At 36.2% G+C, this 19,518-nt stretch overlaps 1 long non-coding RNA gene across 1 annotated transcript in view; it reads right to left on the bottom strand.

The window, feature by feature from the left end:
• LOC109026200 (uncharacterized) overlaps nt 1-19,518 on the bottom strand; it is a 47,176-nt gene that overhangs the window by 19,556 nt on the left and 8,102 nt on the right. Inside the window, exons 3-5 of the long non-coding RNA XR_002005162.3 lie at nt 6,996-7,063; nt 910-989; nt 755-815 (exon numbers count right to left, since the gene is read on the bottom strand). This is a non-coding gene — a long non-coding RNA (uncharacterized lncRNA). The remainder of the gene's footprint in view (nt 1-754; nt 816-909; nt 990-6,995; nt 7,064-19,518) is intronic.

Below are 19,518 nucleotides of genomic sequence, written 5' to 3'. Positions count from 1 at the left end.
CCTTCTCTTTTATTTATTATGAAAGAAAATGTTTTGATTTAGAGATGTTTACTATAGGCCAAATTTTCGTTTTTAGCATTCTACCTTTATATAAATTGATACATGGACAGTATATTTTTACATAATTGTTCATAGGTTATATATTTTTATCTTTCAAATGTATCAAGTATCAACATGTTTAAGATTAATTTTATAACTAAGAACTCTTTATTAAAAAACTAAAACATTATCCATAAAAAAAAAAAAAACATTTCAAAGAAGTCGCTTTTGACCTCCAAGCCTTATTCTTGGTCCCCTCTCTACCTTTCTAGATGTAGCCACTGATCACATAAGTGAGTTTAATATGAGTTCTATGGTTATTTTCCATATGTCCATATGCCTCTGTTGTAACTATACCTCTATGGTAACCACAGAAAATACACTGCAGTTTTTTAATATGGTATTGTACTGAAAGTATCTTTTAGCCATTTGCTTTTTTTTTTAAGTAGAATATCAATTTATTTTATAAGACATAGATCTACCTTCTTCTTCGTAATTGTTGCATAGTGTTTCATAGTTTGGATGTAACACAGCTTATTTGACTATCCAAACAATTCCCAATTATAAACAGTGATACAATGAATATCTTTGTAGAGCTTTTTTATACATTGAATAAATTTTTCAACATGTGAGCTGTAAGCCTAACAGGAACAAGGCAGTGACATTTCTAACAAGCAGTCAGTAACTCATCACAGGCTATCAAGGCAAAAATTACCTGCCATAAGATGTTAACATTTTGCTTTCATAGATCAGCTTCATGGAAGTAACATGCAATGCTAGGATAGTAGCAAAAACAAAGGAAATTGGCATACATTTAATGAATAAATACAACTTAATCTATCCAGAAATATTTATCAAAGACTTGCCTACCTGGGGCCAGGGTTTCTGTTACAGGTAAGGAGAAACAATGGTGAACAAGACACAGATTCTTCTTTCAAGGAACTCACAATCTTAAGGGAAAGAGAAAGACATAATTAAAGTTTATTTCCTTATGTCGTTCAAGTCTTTTTGTAGGGATATGAGTAGGGTAGTATGATGCCTTATCGGAAAACCTCCTAAAAGGGTGGGTGTGTCTACTAAGTCTTTTCAAGGTGTGACTTCTAACTTGAGATCTGAAGGAGGACCAGAAATTGCAGCCAAATGCCGGGGGTGAGATGGGAAGGACATTCCAGGCAAACTGCATGTGCAAACACATAGAAGACGCAGCTATATGTAAGTAGGAGTAAAAATAGCTTAGTATTTACTACTAGAGTGTAACTATTAAACTATGGTATGAAATATGAGAGACATACAAACTGTTACAAATGCATGGTCTTTATTTTAGTACTGTAATTTTGATTACATCAACCAAAATATCTTTTATTCCTTTTGTAGTAACCCACCCATATTTAATGTTATAATTCAATGCACTTGATCCTTAGTCATTTATTCAATATTTAACAAATATCTACTGAGTCATGACTTAATGAAAGGTGATATCTTGGATGTTAAATTCAGATTTCACTCAAGGGGAGAAAGGTATTCCTAATTAAGTGTAATATCCGTTAACACAATTTGAAACTGGAAGGTAGCAAGAAGAAACCAGTGCAGATATGAAATCAGAGGCCACATTCAAAAATAAAATTTTTTTCCATAAAAAAATTAAAATTTATACTGGTTTACATTGCACATGTTGTTGATATTTCAGAATAAGAATTATTGTTAGAAAGAAAACCTACCTGTAGTCTTATGAACCCAAAATTTTAAGTAGAATTTTTTTTCAGTGGAATCTTCACTATTATCCAGTTAATTCCATTATTTCATGTGGCAAGAATAATAATAGGTATCAAATTATTTAATTAATTTAATAATATGTACTTTATTATATTTTATTCTCTACTTCATCTTTTCTCCCCTATCCCTTAAGGATATCTCATGATTTTATGTCTTTGTGTTTCTTTAATTTGGATTTGGTCAAATAAAATATAAAACAACTCTATTACAACAGCCACTTCAATAATCAAGATGATAATGTAATAATGGAATGTTAAAATATTGTCTCCTTTGAGATAAAAGTAATTTAAAATACATGTTACCTACTTCAGATTGTTTTCAGACACCCAATTGGATGCCTAATTAGAAAGCATAAGGAAAATCCCAGGGAAGCAGCATTGCCACAGAGAATATGAGGAAAAAATAAAATGGCTTGTGTAGGAATAATCAGGAGAAAAGTTTAATGATTTTGAACTTTGAGTAGTAGATTTAAAGTGCTACCTTCCAGTTTCAAATTGTGTTAATGGATATTATACTTAACTAGGAATACCTTTCTCCCCTTGAGTGAAACCTGAATTTAACATCCAAGATACCACCTTTCATTAAGTCATGACTCAGTAGATATTTGTTAAATATTGAATAAATGACTAAGGATATACTTCAAATATACTACTCTGTTGAGTAATATATTTAAAGTGGCAGAGGATATGCCTACAGATGTCAAGATGGAATTTATTCATTCATTCCACAAAATTTAAGTGCCTACTTGGTACCTGGCACAGTTCTAGATACCTGTGATTCATCATTGACTAGAACAAAGATGACTGCATCTCAGTCAAATGTTAGAAACTTTTTATTTTTATTTACCAAGAAAAATCTAACAAAAGGAAAAACATATAACCTATACTTTTAAAAGGTTTATGCAGATGTTTATATTTCTTATGTGACCAGTTCAGTGGAATTTGCAAGTTTATTTTTAGGGGGGGGATTTGTGAAATTATTGCCAGTGGACATTTTCTAGACACTTTTCTTTTTTAGATTCTCTTGCTATCAAGGAAAAAACCTGGGATCTTGTGCTCAGTGGAGATAGATGACATTTGCCTGATCGACATCTATGAGTTACACGTAATACTTTATAGCCCAAACATAAATGCATTATATTTTAACTGTAATGCTGCTAATCATACTTTAAAATCTGTTTAGAGTGGACTATTGAATTAGTTTTATTCATTTATTCATTTTAAAATTTATACTTCTAACTCATTGCATTAATGAATTTTTTTCAACGGATATAACTTAGTGTCATGTTAGTTGGTTTTACTAAAATTGGTATATTTTATGAGCATTGGATTTTAATCTTAAACTCTTCTGTCAATGAAAGACTACAATATTTTACTACAACTTTCTGGCAGATGTGAGCAGAGATTTAAGGCTTGACTTGTTATCAGCTTCTCCCTCATGGGATTTTCATTAGAGATATCATTTCTCTTCAAACTTCAGATGATATAGAAAAAAGTACCAAGGGGAGAAAGTGGATTAGTAGGAAGCTTAAGGGAAAGAAAGCTGTCAATATCCTTCAGGCATAAAATCAAATTTGAAACACTTGAAAATCGTAAGGGGCTAGGAAGGTAGATAAGGGTCTAAGGTTGCATACAGAAAAGGTATCCATAAAGAGTTGCAGGTGAGGAGGAAAATAATGGCATGGGTGCAGGAAAAAACACTACTATAAATAATAGGATTTAGTAGAAAAGATTCAATAGAAAGTTATATCTTTAAGAAGTTATCACACTCATGTGAATACATACATCCTTCTTGTATTGGTCCATTTTCATACTGCTACAAAGAAATACCTGAGACTGGGTCATTTATATAGAAAAAAAGGTTTAATGGACTTGCACTTCCACATGGCTGGGCAGGCCTCGCAGTCATAGCAGAAGGCAAAAGAGGAGCAAAGGCACATCTTACATGGTGGCAGGCAAGAAAGTGTGTGCAGTGGATCTGCCCTTTATAAAATCATCAGATCTCATGAGACTTACTCACTATCACAAGAACAGCATGGGAAAAACCCACCCCCATGATTCAGTTATCTCCTGCCATGTCCCTCCCACAACATGTAGGGATTATGGGAGCTACAACTCAGGATGAGATTTGGATAGGGACACAGCTAAACCATATCACCTCTGATGATGTTCGATGGTAATTTGTTTTGGTTTTATTTATTTATTGAATTTAATTTGCTTGCTTCTCTCTTTCTTTCTCTCTTTCTCTGTCTCTCTCTCTCTCTCTCTCTCTCTCTCTGTCTTGGCACTATTTTCTCCCTAGTATTATGGTTGGTGTACTGTTATACTTACCCAATCCTACCTGGTAGACAGTAAGCTGTATCAGGATAAGGGTTGGGAAAGGACATTCTCTGTCCCTGTGGTACTCAGCATGTTACCATATACATATATGCTAACCTTATTCAAAATCCTTTTGTTGAATGAAGAAATGAATGACTAAATGGATGAATGAATGAACAGATAAATAAGTGAAAAACCAAATGAGTAACATATTAGGTCTTGGAAACAGTGCAATTTAAACTTAAAGTGGTAGATACACTACTACTCATTAAGTTCCATAGGAAGCGTACTCTGAGACAAAGACCAAAGTTCATTCAAAGTGATATTGAGTTTAACACCTGTGGGAGAGTGAAGGCGGCATGATTGGGCAGAGAGAGTTGCTGATCCACAATTTATTTATAACAGAGGACTCATGGGGCTGGGAGCCAGGACTTTACGGCCCCGCACAGACCAGTCATTAGGCAAAGGCTGTCCCAGAAAGGTTGTGACTTTGAAGGAAGACTCAATTGATATCTCAGTGAGAGACTCAGTAGTGGGGGAGTGAATGTTCTTCTCCTACAGCTGAGGGTCTAGAGAATCACCACAGCATCTACTACAAATACCAGAAACAACCATGGGTGCTACTTCCATGGAAGGCAAATCCAGGGCCAATGAGTGGAAGAGAGGACATTTTCAGCTCAAAATAAAGAAATATATTTAAATGATGTTCATCATGTAAAAAATTCTTAGCATGTAAATATTTAAACAGAGCCTAGTCTGTTTTGTTCCACCACCTAACTATTAAGCATCAGATGCCAAAGGGAGAGGATAAGATTTAAGATAATTCCCAGCTCAGCGATTGTCATTTTACCTTTTTCTTCTTCTTTTTATTTTTTACTGTAATTCAGACTCAGTGAAATTTAAGCAGGGGTTTATACTGATATATTTTCTTATTTTTATCATAAAATGAACCCATCAGAATTCCAGGGTTAGCCCGTGAATGACAGTAATTAGACTCTCGGGATATGTGAGGGCATATGTAAATAACACTATACGTGTTTCCCAAGAGTAGGAAAAATCTAAGGTAGGGATATTGGAGAGTTAGAGGAGTGGAAGAAATAAAAGGACATTGAACAGTGAATGAACTTAATTCAGCTACAGTTTTTTTCTGAAGGAAAGTGACTATGTGTTTTCATATGAGGAAAGGAAAATAGGAACTGTTAAGCCCCTGTTCAGTTCTAGGCCCCGGGCTATATGCTTTATTTATGTTATCAGTATAATAAAGGCAAAATATTATATCACACTAACTGGGCACCAGGCACTCTTTTAAGTATTTTATGTGTATTAACCATTCATGGTAAGTATGTTAATATTATTTTATGAATGAGGAAATTGGGACATAGAGTTTCGGTAACTTTTTCAAGGTCACTGAGATAAAAGGTGGCAGCACTGAGATTTGAACCTACGGTAACATGAAATACTGTTGTTCATCTTATTTAAAAGATGGGTCTTCATTGTTGGCTGCAGAATGATGTAAAGCATACTGAATTGAGAAATAACTCCAAAGTGCTGAGATAAGATTGCCAGTCAAAATAAAAGTGGCCCAAAATGAGATGAAAAATCCCCCTTAACAAGGATTTTCTAAAGCAAGTCTGACACATCTCTATTGATAGTAAATCAATCCATTGTGTTTTTGACTATGCAGCTTGCATTTTGATGGAGCATGTTTATGTGAATGTATGTGTGTGTGTGTGTGTGTGTGCGCACCCAGTGTATAAACTGTGTTGTTCTTCAGGGCTGTACAGGTGTCTTCAGTGTTCCCTGCTGCTTCCAATATAGGCAAACAGTTAAAATGTTAAAATAATGTGTTCTAGGGAGGAAAACTGTGGAGTAGAGTAGGTAAGACAGAGGTTTCATTTTAACTTTATCATTTATTAGCTGTAAAAATTTGATTAAATTACTAAAACTTTCTAAGCCTCAATTTTCTTGCCTATTAAATGGAATATACCTACCTTTTAAAATATGTCATAAAAGAATCAATGAGGTAGCATGTCCATAGTTCCTAGCATATCACAGAGGCTGAAAGCATACTATGTTAGTTCTCTTTTATCTTCTACGTCCTATAACTAGTCAATCTTTAATTCATGTAAGGTAGCAGATAGATTCCTCCAAAAGGCAATCTAATTAAATAATTTAAAATGTACTAACTCAGCATGTTTCTCTAAGCCCTATCCTACCTTGCTTACTGTGTCTCTTGTCCATTTCATTGAGTATCAGCTATTTCCTTGGAAGCTACTTATGCATGACAAGAAAGGAAACTTAATATATTTTTCTTTGGTTTACTTTTTCAGATATATAGAAAATCCACATCTCTAAAGACAGAAGTGGAAATTCTAAGAAGGTTAAACCATTAGCTAATGTAAGGCTTGGGTTTTTTTCTATAGATTTATTTATACCATCTCTACCCTCCCCAACCACAATAAATAAAAAATGGTTGAGGTTATGTCTAGCAGGACAAGTAGATATATTTTGTTGGGCAGCTTGATAATGGGCCAGGAAGACCTCACATGGAGGCGCCACTCTTTTATGGTAATTTAGTTATTTTTTTACAGTGATAAGGAAAACTGATGGAGCCACTGCTTTCCTGTTAGTGAGCTATTCTAGGCTACAGTGAGTTTATAATTAATCAGTTGACATCAAATGAATGTTAACCTTGCTTTTTAACATTTGACTTATAGGGCATATTTCCATCTCACCAAATTACCTATTTTGAATGTTATAATTTTGATTCTGGACCTACATATTAATATTTTTCATTAACTAGTAATTTATATGTACAATCAACACTCATTTTTGCAGAAGCCAATTATTCAGTCTAATAATTACCCGGACTCTTTGGTTCCAATTTTTCCCCTTAACTTGTCCTTTTTCGGCCATTCATCAACAGCTTTATCCTAGAGAACAGAAAGGAGGTAGGAAGCTTAGGTGAGTCTCATGTAAGATAGTTTGACTTCAGGGTTTGAAAAGGTCAAACAGCAAAAAAGTCAAATGCAGGGCTAAAGTGAGATTGTGTTTTCAGTGGAGGTTTTTTTTAATTTAATGTTGAAAATCATATGCAGTACAGTAGAGTCCCCTGTTCCACAGTTTTGCTTTCTATGATTTCAGTTACCTGCAATGCAGTACAATAAGATATTTTGGAGAGAAAGGCTACATTCACATAACTTTTATTACAGCATGTTGTTATAATTGTTCTACTTTATTATTAGTTATCGTTGTTAATTTCTTACTGTGCCTGATTTATAAATTAAACTTTATCATAGATAGGTATGCGTAGGACAAAATGTAGTGGATGTAAGGGTTGCTGCTATCAATGGTTTTAAGCATCCACTGGGGGGTCTTACAAAGTATCCCCCATGGATAAGGTCAGACTGTTGTATTCTTGATGTTAGTATTTAAAGCCAAATTCATAGTTGCAACACCCATAAGCTGACAGACTGTGTATATTTGTGTGTCTGTGAGAATATATTTTGTCAGCACTTAGTCTCCTTCATAGAATCCTTTTATCATTCTAATGTCACTTATTATGGATATGTTATTTGTAAACATAACTCAAATGCACACCTTTGGCAGGGAAATTGTATCTTATTCATCTCTGCATCTCCATTGCCTACAACTTGCCCTACAGTCATTAGAAACACTCTTGCTGCTGAATAAGTAAATAAATGAGAGATGAATTAATGTTAAGGAACAAAATTAGAACACAATTTAAATAATTCTTCATATCACATATGAGATGCCATATTTCTGGTCAGTATTCCAAGCTGAAAAATGGACTCTGTGTTATTCAGATGCCAACCTCAATCCTGGAAAATAAACTACTATAGTCGCAATCCTCCACAGCAGTTCTCTGTATAATTTAACAATGCATGCTATCCGTTAGCTACTGCCGAAGCTTTGGCTCCAGATGCAGTCTTGGCATCATCAGGCAGCAAACAAAGAATCCATCAAAAGGCTGGAGACAAGTTTGATATATGCAGTTCACTCCTCATCTTGGAACATCACTGCCAGTCATGTCTTTACAGCTGTGGGGGAGTTTGTTCATTTTATAGCACCTACAACATTACTACATGAGCTTTCATAATCTGACTGTCAGAAATATCTCAGGGTGAGTATTGTACCAAGAAAAGACATACTGGTCTTGTACTGGCATAGCATGGCCAGGGACGCAGCAACTGATGCATGAGAAGCAATGGTCAGGCCTTTCTTGTGTAGCTATTTTTTTCTTTTCTCTTCCTCTGTGTAATCGGGTATAAGGAAGTATCGGTACCAGTGTTAGACCCAATTATTAGTGCAGGCCTTTTACATTGTAATCTAATTCTGTCTTTTCTCTTCCCCATTAAGGTATTTAAAGGCAAACAAAAGAGTTTTATGATGAAGAAGACAAAAATAACTGGGGAAATTTTAGGGTGCTATCATCTTAACCATTTTCATAGTTGTATTTCACCTTAAGGATGGGCAGGAACACCTTTCTGCACACACACACACACATACACACACTTATAATCATTTTTGTACATTTATGAAAACTTATTCTTCCATGAGCACATTAAGGCAACATATGAAAATGCAGCTGCTCCTCCATAACATCCCTACTGAGAAGCCAGATGATGATCATTCTGGTTATTTTGTCCCATGGGAGTGGCTTTAGAGTGGAATGTGGGTCCCTGGCTCTTCACCATGATGGAGGTTCTGGGCCTTTTCCACATGCCTATGTACTGCTGGGTGCAGGGCTGAGGGAGAGAATGGGACAAACACCAATGCATGCTGGTCTTCCTTTCTTCAGTCTCCTTTCCCACCTGCTACTCTGCCTTTCTTGAATTACTGCTTAGTATTGGAATAGCTTTCGTGCTAGAACGGCACCCATGCAATAACAAATACTGCCTCATTTCAGTATGATGAATGAAGAGTTTTAATGAAACTGGCCCAAACTGCTCTGGCAAGCTGCCTTATTTTTGTGTTCTAAATGGGAGTGATCCATCAGCCACACGCAGTGTCTCTGTCTCCACATCCCCCCTCCATGCACCTTGCTCATCTTCCTCACCAGGCTCTCAGACTCTCTGCTCCTCTCACCTCCCTGTTCTTCCAGTCTTCTGAGCTTGACCAGTGGGGTGGTGATCCTCTGCACCCTCCCACTTCATATCACTAATCTCTGGTGATGCACTGGGTGAGCGGCTGCATAGCTCAGTGCATGTGTCTCCCGGCTTCATTCTTCCCCAGCCCAGGATACTGGCACGCTAACGTGGTAAAATGTCTGGCGGGTATTAATTACACTTGCAGACGGCTCCTTCATTAGAGTTGCCTATCTCCCCTGAGCAAGGTTGTAAATCAAACTATGATTCATGACTTTTAAAAAATTGGAAAAGATAAACAAACACTAAAGGGAAAAAAAATCTTCCAAAAATAATAAATATAAATGAAGAGGAGGGATGACACCTTAATCAACCTGGCTGGTAGCTGCAAGCAGCTCAGCATTTTGCTAGGGTGGAAACTGAAGGTTTGTTAGATGGCTCTTTCTCCTTGTTATTTGTTTCATCATTTAAAAAAAAAGTAAATAGCACAGAATTCTTTTTATTTCTTTGGGAGAGCTGTTTAAGACAGACCGTGTGATGAAAAATACAAGTGCAATCTGCATAGTTGTTGGAAGGATGATAGTGAGGTGGGGGTTTCATTAACCAGGAATTGAAATGAAAGGAGAAGAAAAATGAAGAGGGGAAAAACAACTCTGAAGGCTGAAAGTTCCTCTCTGAGTAGAGTTTTCCTTCTTTTCTTGAGTAGTTTTTCTACAAAATACCAATTTGTGAGGATCATATGCCTGAAATCCTAATACTCTGAAGCTGTTTTAGACTACCTTTTAGCTAATTCTAAACCATCAATGCTATTGTAAGAATGTCTATCTCTCAGGGTTGCTGTAAGGATTATATGACATAGTGCAAATTAAAACTCATTAATAAAAAATTAAAAATCATTATTCACATATATGTATATAACTTGGAGACAGATATCCATCAAAATAATTAGTATTATTCATTTTATTTTAGCAAGTAAGCCTGTATTGCTTACCCACTGTATCCACAGCAGCCTGAAATATACTGTAAGTTGTACCTTTGAAATAGAATGAGTTACCATTGTTTTTATTGGACTTTGCTATTTAAAGTGGGAGAGAATTTCACAGAGGCTAAAGCATAGTCAACAAGTCTCACAGGAATTCAGACATAGATGTGGTTTTGTATGACTGGGAAAGGCTTCATGTAAAAGGCTGGACTCAAGCTGGATCTGAAAGATGAAGTGGATTTCCATAAATGTCCAACAGAGAATGCCTTTGGGAGATGCAGACTGTACAATGAGCAAATCAAATGGGGAAAAGGCTTTGCTGTATTTGGGGAACAGCATGGAGGACAGTCCCTTGGGCAAGAGAATCATGACCTTGTGTAGTACAGGATGAGACTTGCTGTAATTAACTGCTGTATCAAAGACAGGTAGAAGAGTTTTGAAGAAAACTCCAACCAACACAGGTATTTCAGGTGACACATATCTCTGTTTCTATTTTGTTTGCCTGCTAGAATAACCACACTCAGGTTATTGGGAACACAGAACATGGAGAGAGACTCTGAGGTCTTTAGCAGTTTTGCCATTACGTTTAGGTTCTGTGCAGTGGCAGTGAAAGTTATTGTTAGGACTTTGTATTAGGGAAGAATCACTTGGGACTTGGGAGACTGGCCATATTGCCCAGCATCCAACCTGCTATCTACCTTCCATCTTTGTCTTAAGTGCTTTTGAAAGTAGTTGGTCAGGAGACCATGGGATGGCCTGGGGACCATGGGAAGTTACTGTGGCTCAGTAGAGACAATTCAGATTTGCCTCTATTCAGCTGTAGTAACAGAGATCATTCAAATTGGTCTCTACTCAGCTATAGTAACCAAAACAGCATGATACTGTTGTAAAAAGAGACACATGGAACAACGGAACAGGATAGAGAACCCAAAAACAAATTCATACATCTAGAGTGAACTCATTTTTGACAAGTGTGGTAAGAACATACATTGGGGAAAGGAAATTCTCTTCAATAAAATGGTGCTGAGAAAACTGGATATCCCTATGCAGAAAAGTAAAAACCAGAACCCTATCTCTCACCATATACAAAAACCAAGACAATGTAGATTAAGGAATTAAAATCTAAGACCTCGGAGTGTGAAACTACAAAAAGAAAATATTAGGAAAACTCTCCAGGATATTGGGCCAGGCAAAAATTTCTCGAGTAATACTCCATAAGCACAGGCAACCAAAATAAAAATAGATAAACGGGATCACGTGAAGTTAAAAGGCTTCTGCATAGCAAAGGAAACAATCAACAGAGTGAAGAGACAATCCACAGAATGGGAGAAAATATTTACAAAGTATGCATCTGACAAGGGATTAATAACTAGAATAAGGGGCTCAAGCAACTCCCTAGGAAAAAATCCAATTAAAAAATAGACAAAAGATCTGAATAGACGTTCTCAAAAGAAGACATACAAATGCCAAACAGGTATATGAAAAGGTGCTCGATATCATTCATTCATCATCAGAGAAATGCAAATCAATACCACAATGAGACATGATCTTACCTCTTTTGAATAAAACAAGTTAAAACTTGTTTTATTCAAAAGATGAGCAATAATAAATGCTGGCAATGATGTGGAGAAAAGGGAACCTTTGTACACTGTTGGTGGGAATGTAAATTAGTACAACCACTATGGAGAACAGTTTGGAGTTTCCTCAGAAAACTTACAATAGAACTACCATAGGGTCCAGCAATCCCATGGCTAGGTATATATCCAAAAGAAAGAAAATCAGTGAATCAAAGAGCTGTCTGTAATCCCATGTTTATTACAGCACTATGCAGAACAACCAATAATTTGAAGCAATCTAAGCACCCATCAACAGATGAATGGATTTTTAAAAACGTGGTACATATACACAATGGAGTACTATTCAGCCGTAAAAAAGAATGAGATCCTGTCATTTGCAACAACATGGATGGAACTGGAGGTCATTATGTTAAGTGAAATGAGCAAGGCACAGAAAGACAAACTTTGTGTTTTCTCATTTATCTGTGGGAGCTAAAAGTTAAAACAATTAAACTCCTGGAGATGGAGAGTAGAAGGATGGTTACTAGAGGCTGGGAAGGGTAGTGAGGTGATGGGGAAGTAGAGATGGTTAATGTATACAAGAATATAGTTAAATAGGATGACTAGGATCTAGTATTTGATAGCACAGTGGGGTAACTACAGTCAATAATAATTTATTGTACATTGAACAATAACTAAATGTATAATTGGATTGTTTGTAACACAAAGAAAGGATAAATGCTTAACATGATAGAGACCCCATTTATGCTGATGTGATTATTATACATTGTATGCCTGTATCAATATATCTCATGTACCCCACATATATATATATATACACCTACTATGTACCCACAAAAATTAAAAATATAAAAATTTAAAAATATGGAGATCCATTCCTACTTGGTTCCAGATGAATTATAGTTCTCTGTGAACCAAGAAACATCTGTGTAATTTATAGTCCATTTTGGCTTGCTTTGATAAAGAAAACGTTATTTTCATTCTTAAGAAAATACAGGCTGCATAACATGATGCAATTGTTGATGGAGGCAGTAAACTGTTTCAGTCCTTACTTTAAAACAACAGCAGCTACAAAAACTGGTCTCTACTCAGAAAGGTTATGTGTGGGAAGGGACCACCACTTGAGTTCAGAGGAAGGTTCATTTGCTAGGATTGTTGTAACCAAGTACCACAAACTGAGTGGCTTACATGACAGTAATGTATCGTCTGAAAACTCTGGAGGCTACAAGTTCAAAATCAAGGTGTTGGTAGGATTGGTCCCTTCTTAGAAACGTGGTTTGTAGATGTATTACTGCAATCTCTGCCTTCATGTTCACGTAGTGTTCTCTGTGTGTTTGTCTGTGTCCAAATTTCCCTTTTTTATAAAGACGCCAGTCACATTGGTCACCCTACCCCAACATACCCTCATCTTAACTAATTACGTCTGCAAAACCCTGTTTCCAAATAAAGGCACATTCTGAGTTGCTGAAAGTTAGAGCTGCAACGTATGAATTATGAGGAGGGGAGACACAATTCAGCACACAACAGCAATGATAAACAATAGTGCCCCATCCTTTCCAGTTACCTTGGGGATGATACTTTTTTCTCTATAAGATACAGAAGTTACAGGCTTATTGATTAATCTGATATGTTTTTAGTACTAATTTAAATTTATATTTGGGGGGATATGGGGGATTAAGAATATCTCCCAGCAAATTCCCTTTCTGTTAATCTCCCCCAGTTTGCAGTGACAGGGACGTTACTCTGGAAAGAGATGTACCTTAGGCTTTACCTATAACTGGGCACTGTCATGGCCGACTGTTTTCTCACCCAGTCAGACCCTCCAACAAATGGCATTTTGTTTGTAGTAGCAGGAAGAAATGGAAGGAAAGAAGGAAGAACTGAGGGAAAGGAGAAAAGGTCCCTTTTTTCCCACAAGTAGGAACATAATGCCAGAGTGCCCTTCCCCACTCATTTCTCACCCACAGAGACTGCTGCAGCATCTCTGACCACAACTATGTAACACCTAAAACAAGGGAGCCCATTCTGAATACTGTGGTGATAATTAGAAAGAAGGCATGGGATTTTCCAAGACATTAACATTGGCAAAATGGTTCTGAGTGTGCTTAGTGTAAAAGTAATATTTGCAAAACACATCTGTCTATTGAATATTACAGTCAAAACACGTGGCAAACATTTTCATGGTATTCCACCAGGGGGTGCTCCCCCCAATAGAAAGAAGCAAGAAAACTTGAAAATATGACTATTTGAACAGCCCAAAGAAAACATTTGTTTCTGCCAAAATCATGAAAACAAACATTTTTTTTTCTTTGGGAAACAAACATATTGGCTCATAAAATGAGGTTTGAAAAAGAAAACAGCTTCTATAACATATATATGTACATATTTTAAACTTGCCTGAAGGAAGATAAAACAGTGCATTGACTGATGATAGGTTTGATTATTTAGAAACTAAAAGAGATAGAGTCCCAGAGAGCATTCTCAGATCATTTCCAGCTTAAGAACTTTTAGAACGTTAAATGCAAATGAAGAGAGAGAAGCCAATTCTCCTGACCCCTGTAAAGCTCTTAAAAACATGCACTCCTCATAATATAGACAGCCGAAACCCCTTAGAAACTATATAGGAGTTACTATTAAGAAGCAAGAATTCAAGGATCTGATATGGCCCAGACTCTATGAAGTGCCAGTTTGATAAGCCATGTATCTGAGGTCCACCTCTGGAGAGTTTTTATGCAAATCACTAGAAGCCCTACTTTTAATTTACCAAGAACTAAGTTGTATGGTGTGAAGCTCAAGGAATTTACTCCAGACTCAAGTATTTTAGAAATTTTTTCTTTCAAATATACTTAGATTTTACATTATGAACCTTGCTTTTATACAAATAACTTTTTTGTTATTTGAGGAACAAGATAACATTTTCTTGGCAGGATTACTATAGTCCCCCCCACAAGCTCTACCAAATAAGATAATAGAACTTATTGAGCTTAAATGAATTATAGGAAAGTTCCTGAAAAGTCCAAGGTAAATGTGAAGAGAACCCGATTCTCTTAACCTCACCCAACCCAGCACTTGCTTCTCCCTTGTTTCCTGGTTTTCATGCACACACTGGGAAAGAAAAAGGAAGAAGAAACAAGGATGTCGTTATGGCTGAAGGAGCTTTGAGTTTCCTTTGCTCTTTATCGCAAAATGCATTGAATATTTCCCTCATTTCTCATAAGCCTGTTACATTTAATCCTACTGCTTTTTGATATAAGAAAACTAAAACCATCTCTACTTTTGCAAAAGCATATTTTACAATTTCTAGAACATTCACAGCAGCCACAATGCCACAGTGAATTGCCTCAAAAAAACAATGCTGATTTCTGTTTTGGGCACATTATTTCAGAAAACAACTCACCAGCAAGATAGCAATTCTACACAGAATCGTTTATATCATTACGTGGAAGATTATAACCCTAAAAAATATTCCCCAATCTGTTTACTGAATTCTGCTTTCTAAAATCAAGACAAACAAATAGGTATCTAAGAGAATTAGAGTGTTAAGAGTATGAGGCTTAATTCCATATTGCACGTGCATGATGCTCTGTTTTTTATAGCTCCTGCTTAAATAAGCTTGAAAATAAAGCCATGGATCGATGGCCTGAGATGTATCATTACGGAGAATGCAACCCTGGGATTAAGTTAACCAGCCATTCTTCCATGCCGTGAACAAAGCTTGTCCTGGGAATCTCAGACATATGTTGTGGCCTGGTATGGCCCTTCTATTGCTTGCACCCTACTCTGTGGGCTATATCACCATGAGTCAGTGGGCTTGGCACAGAAAGGCACATTCCAGCTACAGACCGAGGAAGAAGAAAAACTTCACACAGAGAGAAGAAATGGCAGAAACTCTATTGCAGTAGGAAGCAAAATAGGAAGTAAGAGTTTTAAGTAATATTACATAGTCAACTAATGTTAATAACATCAACAGCTCTCTTTGAATGACAACTATGTACCAGGCTCCTTTTATACATTATTTTTGACCCTCATGTAACCTTTATAAGTATTCACTCCATTTTGACAGATGATAACTGATGGCCTCAGGTTCTGTAACTTGTCCTAGAATCATGCAGCTAGTATGTGGCTGAATTTTATTTGAACCCAGGCTTCTCTGCCTTCAAAGCCCATGTCAAGTATGTGTTATGTGGCACCATCATACAATTTTATGTTTTCTTGCAAGAGCAGCATTTCAATGAGTGGCTCAGTCACTTATTCTTTGTGTAACTCTAGGCAAGTTCACTTAACATCTCTTGGTGCTTGTTTTCTTATTTGTAAGATGGGGACAATAATATTACCTAGGGCATAGAGTTATGGTAAGAGTTAATGATTAAATATATATGAAGCACTTTTGAGAGTGCTTAGAACACACTAAGCACTAAATGAAACTTAGCTATTATAGTAATACTATTGTTAACATCTCTTGGTGCTTGTTTTCTTATTTGTAAGATGGGGACAATAATATTACCTAGGGCATAGAGTTATGGTAAGAGTTAATGATTAAATATATATGAAGCACTTTTGAGAGTGCTTAGAACACACTAAGCACTAAATGAAACTTAGCTATTATAGTAATACTATTGTTGAAATTGAACATTAGTGAAAAGAGCTTCCCAGAGAATACTTCCAAAAGGGGTAATAACGTCTGAATTATAAGCTTCCGGAGAGCAGGTATAATCCTCTCGTGTATATGCTTATATGGGGAGGACAGTATAAAGAACGTGGGAGCACATCATTTACTCTAAACAGGCAGTTAAATGGATCAAGATAAAAACAAATTTCAGGGATGCAGCTCTGATCTTCCAGGAATTTGGCCAAGTGTGTGCTGAGGTTTATTAAATGTTTTACTAACACGTGAGTTCTTGCCTTTTTTTCTGGCGGGACCTAATACATAGGCATCTTTTATTCTGAACCTAGGCAAGGGGAAGGAGAAAACCTCATGGCAAAATGGTGAGGAATTGTGAGACAGAAGTTTCATGGTCAGTCAATAGAAAAGAAAGAAAAAAGAAAACATGTTAGTACTATCATTTATTTATAATGTAAGTTTTGAGAAACTTCTCACAATTCATGTTGAGAGAAAAACATCTACCCTCTGACTTATCCATCTTTACTGCCACCCTTGCTCCCTGAACTCTGGTTCTTTGTTTACTCAAAAGGCAGCTGGCTTGACTAGCTTTCCTGATGTTTTCTTTTGAAAATAATAAAAGAAAAATAAAGCAAAAGCCATTCTCCCAAGGCGATATCGGGAAGTGTCACTTACCTATCGCCTTTCTTCCTTTCTCTCTGATGTTTAAGTGGTGATGCTCAGGACTGGTAATGCTCCAGGAAGTGACCCTGCCCTCAGGCCCTCTCCCCTACCTCAGGCAGCCTGACTCAGAAACTGTCCCCTAATCACCTCATCCTCAGTCACAGCTGAGCTCCCTGGTCACCTCTTTCCAGGACCCACAATTCAACCTTATCCTGCAGCAGCCATGACATTCTAGAAACCTCACACTCCTGCCTATGTGCGTGCCCTGCAATATTTTTTGCTATCCTGTAAGGAGACCACACGCAGGCTTATCTCTGAGATGCTCTAAATCTAACTCAATCTAGTCAAGATTCCAGTCGTCCATCCTGATAGGTCTATATCACTGCAAGTGTGGATAAAAAACACAGACTGTCAGAACTGAGAAGATGTCTCTGTATCATCTTGTCTCACAGTCTTAAATTTCAGATGAGGAAACAGATGCCCACATCACTGTTAGTGGATGACTCCAAACAAGAATCCAGGCTTCGAAACGTGATGCACTGTTTTTTCCTCTGTGTTACATGACACGACTCCAGGTTAATACTCTCTGATTTGTTTTGATACCTAGGACATGTTGCTGTCTGATGTATCTCATTTTTAATCCACAAATAATCACTGATTTTTCTCTCTCCTCAGTTTACCAGTGGGTAGACATGGGTGGAAATTTATGTGGTATAATTTCATAAATTCTAGGAAATTCCTGGTGAATATATTTCCAGGGAATGACAAATTCTTGGGATTCCCTCCCCATCAACAAAAATCAGTCTTTCTAATATGTTCTTTACAAGCTTGATGTTTGTAACTGTATGAACTATCATAGAAGTTTACATTTTAGAAATATAATCAAATAATAGAATAAGATGTTAATTAAATGTTTTTTATTAAATAACTTTAGAAGTATAAATAATATCACCAGTAAATTTTTAGATTTGTTGGGAAACTGTGACAGTAAATTGTGTTCAGGTTCTCATGATGAAGTAATAGAGAAACCAAATATTCCTGGGTAGATACCCCTAACCTCTAAATTTATAGGATAATGATATGACAGTATATTTGCTATATAATGTACTTATTTAAAATAGAACAATTAAAGAAAAGCAACTATAGCTTCAAGTGATGGTTCCCACATTTTAGACTGCATGAGAATAACTAGAACGATGCTGTTTAAACTCAGATTCTGTTCCCTGGTCTAGACCTACTAAATTATCATTATTGGTGGTGGGGCTCTGAAATCTGCATTTTAAACAACTATTGCATTTGATTCTGCTACAGCAGGACTGCACTTTGATGAAATTTGGTTTAAGTATTTATTTGCTCAATGGCAAAGGTTTTCAAAGAAAACTAACTGTCTATTCAACCATGCCTACATCAATTAATAACCATTACAGATTTTTGTTTTAAAAATGCCAAAAATGCTATTCAAGTTCTTGCTTGAGAATTCTAAAATTTTTATTGGTCACAGAGTGCAGATTAAAGATTGAAGGGTTGAGGCTCAGACTATGACCAGATCAACTTGCCTCTGGAGACTTAAATGTTTGCGATGGTAGGGATGATAACGTTCTAAGACTGGGACATGCAGGCAATGGGAATTGAGAGGTCTACTTCCTTAGCCTATGATCTGCTCCCCTTGAGGTCTAGCTCTGTAACTGACTAGCACACGTTTACCTGCATAGTTCCACTCACATTGTGCTGCTGGATAGAGAATTGTGATCATCCTGTTAGTGGGGAACTCCAGCAGGGCTAGAGCCTAAATATATCTATCTTGTGCTATTCAATATAAACATAATACAATTTCACATATGTAATTTTAAATTTTCTAGAAGTCACATTTTTAAAGAAGCAGAAAAATGGGTGAAATGAATTTCATAAGATGTTTTAATTATGTATATAAACTATTATCCTTTCAACATGCAATAAACATGAATACTAAAGATATATTTTACATGTTTTTAATAACAAGTCATCAAGAGCCAATGTGTATTTTATACTGACAGCTAAGTTGTGCAACTTAGTTTGGGCTAGTCACAAATGCTACATAGCCACATGTGACTAGTAGCTACAATATTAACCAGCAAAGTTCTAAATGATTAAAATTAGTTTTAATAATTGTTTTAGAAACACTGAACAAACACTGGTGCCAAATGCAACTTTGGGCATTAAAAATACATTGCTTATTAATCACTAATACAGAAAATTTCCTGCCAGATTACTGACGTTATTATGGTGGCTCCCAATTGTGCTTCCATTTTATTTACATGAAGTTGTCCAAAACATATGCTAAAGACAATGGAAGGAAGAAAAGAAAGAAGGAAGGAAGGCCAGCCACTTAATTTAGAATAGTTTTTATTTATTTTTATTTTTATTTGTTTATTTTTTTGAGACAGAGACTCGCTCTTGT

This window comes from Gorilla gorilla, chromosome 2 (assembly GCF_029281585.2).
Source record: "Gorilla gorilla gorilla isolate KB3781 chromosome 2, NHGRI_mGorGor1-v2.1_pri, whole genome shotgun sequence".
Classification (NCBI taxonomy): Eukaryota; Metazoa; Chordata; class Mammalia; order Primates; family Hominidae; genus Gorilla; species Gorilla gorilla.
The sequence above is the reverse complement of the archived record's forward strand: the minus strand, read 5'-3'. Positions and strand labels throughout refer to the sequence as shown.